At 39.6% G+C, this 10,511-nt stretch overlaps 1 non-coding gene across 1 annotated transcript; it reads left to right on the forward strand.

Moving 5' to 3' along the window:
- The first annotated feature begins 5,816 nt into the window (after window positions 1-5,816).
- Window positions 5,817-5,921, forward strand: LOC125367365. Its single transcript, XR_007214062.1, has one exon. It is a non-coding gene; the product is annotated as a U6 spliceosomal RNA (small nuclear RNA).
- Window positions 5,922-10,511: the final 4,590 nt, after the last annotated feature.

Raw genomic sequence — 10,511 nt, forward strand, 5'->3', positions numbered from 1 at the left:
TTCTGTATATGTGGAGCTGGGGAATCAAACCCAGGGCCTCCTGTATACAAGGCAAGCACTCTTGCCACTAGGCCATATCCCCAGCCCCTGGAGCCATGGTCTTAAGATCTCAGACTCCTGAGTATCTGGGATTATAGGCATGAGCCACTGGTGCCCAGTTTAGGACCAAATGTCCTACTCTCTTCAAAGGAGAAATTTCAATACACTGTATTTCACAAATCAAATAGGCTTGTTGCCTTTAAGTTCTGGTCTGCGTTCCCGCACATATTGTCTAAAGGGACCTAAGGCTTTAGAGCAGATACATTTATCAGCACAATTTATTCTTAGGGAGGAAAAATGGTGTAAGGAAGCAGAAATGGACTGCTAGGCTGCCATAAAAAATAAAGAAACAGTGCTGGGGATATGGCTTAGTGACAAGAGTGCTTGCCTCCTATACATGAAGCCCTGGGTTCAATTCCGCAGCACCACATATACAGAAAATGGCCAGAAGTGGCGCTGTGGCTCAAGTGGCAGAGTGCTAGCCTTGAGCAAAAAGAAGCCAGGGACAGTGCTCAGGCCCTGAGTCCAAGCACCAGGACTGGCAAAAAAATAAAGAAAGAAAGAAAGAAAGAAAGAAAGAAAGAAAGAAAGAAAGAAAGAAAGAAAGAAAGAAAGAAAGAAAGAAAGAAAGAAAAGAAAGAAAGAGAGAGAGAAAGGAAGGAAGAAAGAAAGAGAGAGAGAAAGAAAGAGAGAAAGAAAGATATTATAAGGAGAAAAGGATTGTCTATCTTTGCTCAGGCTTGGGAAAGAAGAAACCAGGCCTATAGGCATGGTTTCAAGCTAGATTGAAAAGGCAGAACTGCCAGGAATTCAGAGTGTGGAACAAAAAAGAATTATTAAGTGAAAAGAAAAATCCACAGACTAGGAGAAAATATATGTTCAATAAGGAGAAAGTATATCCAGAACATGTAAAGATCTTTTATAATTCAACAAGAAAAGAACTCCAATAATATTAACAAACATTTCGCCAAAAGAAATACAGGTGTACCCAGTAAGCCCATAAAATGATCATCTATTTGTCTTCAGGAAAATGAAAATCCAAACCACAATTAGGTAATGTTATACAGGAATTAAATCACGAGATACAGAAAAGCCACCATTTTTTAAATTCTTTTTTTGTAATTTATTTATTAATTAAACAAAAATTTTTTGACAAGGTGTTGTGCAAAAAGGGTACAGTTACATAGTAGGGCAGTGTGTACATTTCTTGTGATATCTTACACCCTGTTTTTCTTTCCCTTCCCTAGGTCAGATAGACATATATACAATACACAATGTACCAAGAACATATATAGTAGCCACGTGGCCAAGCCCAGGAAAGTTCGCTTAGGGCTTTAAATGTAATGTCGATATTAGACAATATAAGACAGTAGTCTTATATGAACGTACATACATAGCTTTTGAGCTATGGTATTCCACTGAGAGGTCGATTTTTGACCTTTATGTGTTGAGTAGTTGTTTGGTTTTAGTTACATACTGTTGGGTCGCTGCCCCAATCCTGTGGGGAATACTATTTGACAAGCAGTTTTTGTTTTCACCTGGTCTCTACTGTCTCTCCGTCTCCCTTTCTTAACAGTCATATATCAGGGAGATCATGCCCCTTTGTTTTCTGTGTTCTAGGCTTGTCTCGCTCAACATTATTTGTTCGAGTTCTGACCATTTCCCTGCGAATAACAATATTTCACCATTCCTAATTGCTATGTAGTATTCCATTGTGTAAAGGTACCATATTTTTTGGATCCATTCGTCTGTGGAGGGGCATCTGGGTTGTTTCCATATATTGGCTATTGTGAATTGTGCCGTGATAAACATGGAAGTACAAATGTCTTTTTGATATCTTGGGACTTGCTGTTTAGGATAGATGCCTAGAAGTGGTATGGCTGGGTCATAGGGTAGGTCTATATTGAGCTTTTTGAGAAACCTCCATACTGTTCTCCAAAGTGGTTGTACGAATTTGCACTCCCACCAACAATGGAGAAGGGTTCCTCTTTCCCGGCACCCCTTCCAGCATTTGTTGTTGCCTGAGTTCAGAGTATAGGCCATTCTAACTGGGGTGAGGTGGTATCTCAGGGTTGTTTTTATTTGCATTTCCTTTACTACCAGGGATGTTGAACATTTCCTCATATGTTTCTTTGCCATTTTTATTTCTTCTCTTGTGAAGTCTCTCTTTAGCTCCTTTGCCCATTTCCTAATTGGTTTATTGGGCTTGGAGGGGCTTAGTTTTTTGAGTTCTCTGTAGATGACAGATATTAGGCCTTTGTCTGTTGCTGTGCTGGTAAAGATCCTTTCCCATATGGTTGGCTGTCTTTCTATTTTGGTGCCTATGTCCTTAGCTATGCAGAAACTTTTTATTTTGTAGTAGTCCCATTTGTCGAGTCTCTCCCCTTATTTGTTGTGCCCCTGGGACTCTATTCAGGAAGTTCCTTCCTGTGCCTATAAGTTCTAGCGTCTTTCCTACTCTGTCCTTCAGTAGTTTCAAGGATTCAGGTCTGATATTGAGGTCCTTGATCCATTTTGAGTTGATCTTGGTGCATGGTGATAGGCTTGGGTCTACTCTGAGTTTTCTGCATATGGCTGCCCAGTTCTCCCAGCACCAGTAGTTGAAGAGGCTATGTTTATTCCATTGTATGTCTTTAGCTCCTTTGTCGAATATCAGCTGACTCTAAGAGTACGGTTTTATTTCTGGATCTTCAATTCGAATCCATTGGTCTTCTGGTCTGTTTTTATGCCAATACCAGGCTGTTTTTGTTATGATGGCTCTATAGTAGAGCTTGAAGTCTGGTATTGTGATACCTCCTGCACTGCTTTTTTTGCCTAGAATTGCTTTGGCTAGTCTAGGTCTTTTGCAGTTCCATATGAATTTATGGATTGCTTTCTCTATTTCAGTGAAGAATGTAATTGGGATTTTGATAGGGATTGCATTGAATTTGTATAACAATTTGGGCAATATGGCCATTTTCACTATATTGATTCTGCCTACCCATGAGCATGGGAGGTCTTTCCATCTCCTTGTGTCTTCTTTGATTTCCCTTATTAGATTTTTATAGTTCTCATTAAGTAGGTTGTCACGTCCTTGGTTAGGTTGATCCCTGGGTACTTTATTCTTTTTTTTGGCTACTGTAAATGGAATTGTTTCCATAATTTCCTTTTCTGTTTGTATATTGCTGGTGTACAGAAAAGCTGCTTACTTTTGTGGATTGATTTTGTATCCTGCTACTTTGCCAAAATGGTTTATTAGTTGTAGGAGTTTGGGGACTGAGTTTTTTGGGTCCTTCAGATATAAGATCATCGTCTGCGAATAGGGATAGCTTGATTTCTTCCTTGCTTATGTGGATCCGTTTGATGTCCTCCTCTTGCCTTATTGCTATGGCTAGGGATTCCAGCACTATGTTGAAAAGAAGTGGGGAGAGTGGGCATCCTTGTCTTGTTCCTGAGTTTAGGGGGAATTATATAAATTTCTCTCCATTTAATATGATATTAGCAGTTGGTCTGTTGTATATGGCTTTTATTGTTTTGAGGAATGTTCCATCTATTCCTGTTCTCTCCAGAGCTTTTAATAAGTATGGATGTTGTATTTTGTCAAAGGTTTTTTGGGCATCGACTGAAATTAATGTGATTCTTGATTTTAGTTCTGTTTATGTGGTGAATTACATTGATTGATTTACGGATGTTGAACCATCCTTGTGACTGTGGGATGAAGCCTACTTGGTCATGATGTATAATTTTCTTGATCAGTTTCTGGATCCTGTTAGCTAATATTTTATTGAGGAGCTTTGCATCTGTGTTCATTAGTGATATTGGTCTGTAGTTCTCTTTTTTTGTGGTGTTTCAGCCACCTTTTGAGTGGTCGAATTGGAAGTCTTTACTGGAAAGCCAGCCACTGCAGGCAGACACATGTCCTCAGAACACTTGCAGGCTCAAATAGACTTAATAAGGTTAGAAAACTGAGCCACGAGGGAAGTAAAGCAAAGAAAGATCAGAAAAACAATCCCAACAAACCAGATCAACTGCAATGGAGAGCCGAAGTGGGATGCCATGGTGACTTGAGGAGAATCAGGAGAGACTGGGCCTCGCAGCAGACAGTGCCTGAGCTCCTCCAGGGCTAAATAAGGTCATGGCCAGGGAGCAGGGTCACAGGGAACTCCCGAGTTTATGACACAGGAGGACTAACAGGTCCAGTAATGTATTGTACAAGTCCCGCCCCTACATCTAGGAATTCAGGTATCCCCATCACCTGGGGGTGGGATTTCATGTAAAAAAAAAATAGGAAACATATGTGTACACCAAAACTGTGCTGACTATTCATAGTAGAATTATTCCGTGTGTGTGTGTGTGTGTGTGTGTGTGTGTGTGTGTGTGTGTTGGTCCCTGGGCTTTCATGCTCAAGGCCAGTGCTCTTCCACCTAAGCCACAGCTCGACTTACAGCTTTTTCTGGTTAATTGGTGATAAGAGTCTAGTAATCTTCCTTGCTCAGGATAGCTTTGAACTATGATCCTGACATCTCAGCCTCCCAAGTAGCATAAATTGCAGACATGGCCACCAATGTATGGCCATTTGTTTAGTAAGAGGAACTAACTCAAGCATCCTTTAAGTGATGAATGGATAAAATGTGAGATCTGGATGCAGTGGAATCTCCCATGTATTATAGGCTGTGTTTTACAGCATAGATGAACCTAAAAAATATTAGCCTAATGAAAACTGTCAGTCAAGAGTAAGTGCATTTGTAGGATCACATTTGTGTAAATGGTCAGAACAGGCAAATGTCTAGAGACAGAAAATGGATTTGTGGTTGCTCAAGTCTGGAGGGAGAACAGAGAAGTGGAAACTGATGGATACAAGGTTTCTTTGGAGGATGATGAAAATGGTCTAAAAGTTGTGATAGTTGCAAAACTCTAAATACATTATAAAATATTGAGTTGTACACCTTAAAGTGATAAGCTTCATCATACATGAGTTATACTTCAATAAAGCTATTTAATAAGCATAAATTAAGCATATTATCCATGGTCATTGGGTTGACTGTGACCACAGGACTCTGTTCTCCCATCCTCGACCTCTCTGTGTCTATTTTTTTCTGTCAGCTTTTGATTCCATGACATAAATATTTTTATTTTTCTCTTCTCCAAAAGTCTTTTTCAGTGTGTGTGAGTGTGTGTGTGTGTGTGCGCGTGCACGCATGTGTGCACGCCAATCCTGTTCACAGGCTGTCCAAGAGCAATCTTACTCAAGGCTAAGTGCTCTACCACTTGAGCCACAACTTTACTTCCAGAGGTTTTTGTTTGTTTGTTTTGCTGGTTAATTGGCAATAAGAGTCTCTGGGACTTTCCTGCACTGAATGGCTTTGAACCTCTATCTTTAGATTTCAGCCTCCTGAGTAGTTAGGATTATAAGCATGAGCTACCGGTGCTTGGCAGTTTTTCATTCTTTTACTTCCTACCTCAAAATGTCTGATTCCGGGGCTGGGGATATAGCCTAGTGGCAAGAGTGCCTGCCTCGGATACACGAGGCCCTAGGTTCGATTCCCCAGCACCACATATACAGAAAACGGCAAGAAGCGGCACTGTGGCTCAAGTGGCAGAGTGCTAGCCTTGAGCGGGAAGAAGCCAGGGACAGTGCTCAGGCCCTGAGTCCAAGGCCCAGGACTGGCCAAAAAAAAAAAAAAAAAAAAAAAAAGTCTGATTCCTTTAACTACCAGATTCCTTAAACCACATATATATTGCTTATTATAGGTGAATGAATTAAGGTAAATCTATTTTTCTCATGAAACAACTAATTAGTGCTCGCTTCGTCAGCACATATACTAAAATTAGAATATACAGAGAAGATTAGCATGCCCTGAAGCAAGGATGGCATGCAAATTTGTGAAGCATCTTATATTTTTACCTTTTATCTTGTATGTAAGTTTATCTCTTTGAGGAGGGTATGGGAGAACACGGAAATGATGAGACATAGGGCGAACAAATGCAGCAGTGATACTCACTACACAATGTTGAAATAAACTATACAACTTGTCGGGCAAGAGGGTCGGGAGGGAAAAAACTGGGAGAAAACTGAGGGAAGAGGTGACATTGCTTGAAAGAAATGTACTCATTACCTGACATATGTAACTGTAACCCCTCTGCACATCAACATTACAACACAAATAAATAAATAAGAAAAAAAAACTAAATTTGCATGTTGCTTCTTCCTCTTTCCAAATGTCAGGGAGTATTGCTTCAAAATGTAATGTATGAGGGACAAGGTAACAAACAGTACAAGAAATGTATCCAATGCCTGACGTATGAAACTGTAACCTCTATGTACATCAGTTTTATAATAAAAACTTAAAAAAAAAAGTAATGTAAATGAAATGATCTCTTGAGATCCAGAGAGGTCTGGAGGAATCTTTGGGTGATAATCAGTTATTTTTGTTTTCTTCTTTTTTGTGCCAGTACTGGGGATTGAATTCAGAACCTGGGTGCTATTCCTTAGCTTTTGTTTTTCCTTAGCTGTTTTGCACAAGGCTAGTGCTCTGCCACTTGAGCTATATTTCCACTTGTAGCTTTTTGGTGGTTAATTGTCTCATGGGTCTCATGGAAATGGGGCACTGGTGGCTCATGACTGTAATCCTAGCTATTCTGGAGGCTGAGACCTAAGGATCACGATTTGAAACCAGCCTGGGCAGAAAAGTCCCTGTGAGACTTTTCTGGGTTTTTTGGTCAGCTGTGAGGCTTGAACTCCAGGCCTGGGCTTTGTCCCTGAGTCGCTCTGCGCTCAAGGTTAGTGCTCTATGGATTGAGCCACCCCACTCTGTCCGGTTTTTGAGTGGTTAACTAGAGATAAAGAGTCTCACAGAATGTTTTCTGTCCAGGCTGGCTTCAAACCAAGATCCTCAAGATCTCAGCCTCCTGAATAGGGAGGATTACTGGCGTGAGCCACCAGTGCCTGGCTCCTGCGAGACTACTGTCTACAGTTAACTCAGAAAGTGGAGTTGTGGCTCAAAGTGGTAGACAAAAAAATCTCATGAATTTTCTGCTTCAGCTGGCTTCAAGCAGCAATCCTCAAATCTCAGCCTCCTGAATAGCTAGGACTATAGGCACGAGTCACCAGCACATGGCATTAGTCAGTTACTTTTATATTACCATTCCCTAAAATTTCCTAAGCTATTCTACAGAGAATTTGCTTGTACCGTGCAACTTGTACCATCATTCTGTAAATCTCAACTAAGATAAGAATTTATTTACTCATTAAAAAAGTTCTGGTTAAACATTTTTGGTACTGACTCTTTTTTTAAAATCTGAATGTCATCTCTCCTTTCTCATTTCAGACACTCACAGTCCTCCATAGCTAAGCTTAGAACACAAAAGAACATGAGGAGAGGGCAACTAAGGATCTCAAAATAGGGATTTCTCTGTAGGGTTTTTTTTGTTTGCTTTTGTTTCTTGTTTCTTCTCCTGTGCTTTTCCTTTTTCTTTTTTACATAGAGAGAATTTCCTCTATCTCTGGCTCTTCAAGTGAGGTCAGAGACTTTAAAATATCACACTGTGTCATTTACTTGGACGTTTTCACAGGAGGGGATTAACTCTGGGAAGAGTTTGGGCGGCTGCAAATGACTCAGACGTAAATGATGCGTCAATAAGTCTCCCTAAAACTGTGGTCCCTTCCCAGCAATCTTTGGAATAAAAGACTTCTTTGAAGCTTTGTAAGTGTGAATGTATGTTGATTCATTTAATCGATTCCCACTGAGTATGATAAGACAAAGGCAGCATGTTCTTTCCTATTAAACATTATTTGATACTTGAAAAAAAGCAAAGTTTTAATGACATTAAAACCACTGATGAAACTGAGAACCAGTAGCTCATGCCTGTAATCCTAGCTACTCCCAAGACTGAGCTCTGAAGATCATGGTTCAAAGCCAGCCTGGGCCAGAAGTCCATGAGACTTATATCCAGTAAACTAGTTGGATCTGTGTTTACTCAGTAAGAAATGATGAGTGAGGACATTCATTAAAAAAAAGAAAAATGAAAGCAATTTCTTTTTAATCTACAGAGGAGGACCAACTTTTTTTAAACAACCACTTAGGAAATCATCTGATAAGTATTATTACCTCAGGAAATATCACTTTAACAGAAATATAGGATGACCCATATAATAGTGATAAACATTTCATATATTAAGTCCTTTATATGTTCCAGAAACTGTTCTAGGACCTTTGTGCATATTCATTCAGTTAGGCTTAACAATCATTTTTATGAGGTAGGTACTATTATCCCAGCTGTTTTATAGATGAGGAAACTGAGGCCCAGGATATGTGCATATGCGGGGCAGGAATTTAAGCCTATGGTAGTCCAGTCCAAGGGGAAATTCTCTCTATTGTCAAGATCTTTCTTCAAAGAAAGCAAATCATGCTGAGTCTCATAAATTGAGTTTGGGGGCAAAAATGGATCTAATTAGTGTTGAGTCTGAAGATTGTTCCCTGCTTTTTCTGAATGAAATTTGTAGGATGCACAGAAACCTTGCATTTTGAAAGGCATTATTCTATTAATGTCTTATGTATCTAGTTGAAGCAGATCAATCATTGTTTGGATAACTAGCTGACTGAAACCATGACATTTGTGAAGAACAGAAAGTGGGCTTTTAATACTTAAAGCTCTGAGCATCTTGATTAATGGATCTATGCTGATGACAGTGATAACTGTAGTTTCTTATCCAAGATCATCTTAAGAATTATCCTAAAGTTTTAGCATCCAGAGACTTAGCTTGAAACTTAGAAGGATCACTTCACTTCAGATGTAGGAGCAATGCTACTTAATTCAGAGGTGGTTCTGCAACTTTAAAATGGACCGTTATGGCCAGGTGCAGTGGCTCATGCCTGTAAGCCTTGCTGCAGAAAGGCAGTCATCAGGAAGATTGAGGTTCAAGTCCAGCCTCATAAAAAAAAAAAAATAGTGATTTCCCATCTCAATCAATAACCTACATGTGGTGATGCACCCTTATAATTCCAGCTACATAAGATGTGGAGGTATGAGATCATAAACTGAGTTCGGCCCTGGATAAAACATGAGACCCTGCCTGAAAAATAACTGAAGCAAAAAAAAGGGGTGGGGGTGGGTGGTGTGGTAACTCAAATGCTCAAGGGCCTGAATAAATGCATCCAGAGTTCAAAATCCCAGGATCCCCCCAAAAGATTGCTTGGTGTGTTTTTTTTTCCCTCAGAAATGATAAGTGCTTTCCATATTTAAGATAGGTAAGCCCTAGTAAACTAGAGGCTAAAGATTCTGAATTACGGAGACAGGCATGACACGGGTTAATGCTGAAATCAGAGATACAATCACTGGTTCTCACAAGGATTCCAGAACAGTAGTGGGGATTTAGAGTTCTTGTTAAGTGTATTAAACAAAGATTAAGAAAGTCATAATTTCCTCAGGTTACTTCAACTAGTTAAGGACGAATTTCTTTGCTTTTATTGGACAGTATCAACAGTATGATTATTATACTTCTAATTCACTATGAGCTCCCTAAAAAGGCTCCAGTTCATTCATCTTTCTTGGGTTAATGCTCAGGACAGGCCTGGTACATAACAGGAAGTAAAGAGTTATTTAGATATGCATCAACAGAAGCTCTGATTGGCTGCTGATGACATCATGGAGATTCCAGACATTTATTGGATAGACTGGATGCTTAACAGAGTGCTATGAAATTCTAGAACTTTTACAATCCAAATTTTATCACTTGTGTACAATGGCTTGAATTTTTGTAAGCAATGGAAGCGGTGGGTAGTGTTCAAATGCTGGGCATTCTCCCCAGTGAGTTTCCACTACCAAATTTACTCCTTAGCATCAGAAGTATAGCACTGATATGTGACATTTTATTCTGATAAACTTTTGATGGCTTAAAAGATTAAAAGAGTTTTTTTTTCTAGTGATACTGGAGTTTAAACTCAGGGTCTTATGCTTCCTAGGCAAGTGCTATACCACTTGAGCCATGCCTCCAGCCCTTTTTATTTTCCTTATTCTTCAAATAGAAACTAGAAATTTCATTCAGAAATTCTTCAATGTCTGTATAAATGTTCCCCACATTTACATTCATTCATGAGCAAATATTGAGCATTTTGCACACTGCAAATAAAGCTTAAGTACTTTGAATATAATAGAGAACAGATGGGCAAGATCTCTGGGTTCTAGAAGCTTCCATTCTACTAGAAGATAAGAGGAAAAATAGTGAAACATTTAGAATATGCTCTGAGAGGGTCAATTTTCATCATCTGAAGGTCAGCTGGAGCACATCAGTATTTGAATAAATTGGTTTTGCCCATTATACTCAGGAGGAAACAGCATGGGGGTTGTGCAGTGTAGGAAGAGGAGGTTGAAGCTGTTAGGTGATTTGGGGATGGGCAGGGGTTCTGCTCTAAGCTGGCTGCTGGATGAAGAAGGACATCACTCTGTAAGAGAGGAGAATTTGGTCACACAGTGGCCTTCTTTTTATCTGAATG

Source organism: Perognathus longimembris, chromosome 18 (assembly GCF_023159225.1).
Source record: "Perognathus longimembris pacificus isolate PPM17 chromosome 18, ASM2315922v1, whole genome shotgun sequence".
In the NCBI taxonomy this organism is placed as follows: domain Eukaryota; kingdom Metazoa; phylum Chordata; class Mammalia; order Rodentia; family Heteromyidae; genus Perognathus; species Perognathus longimembris.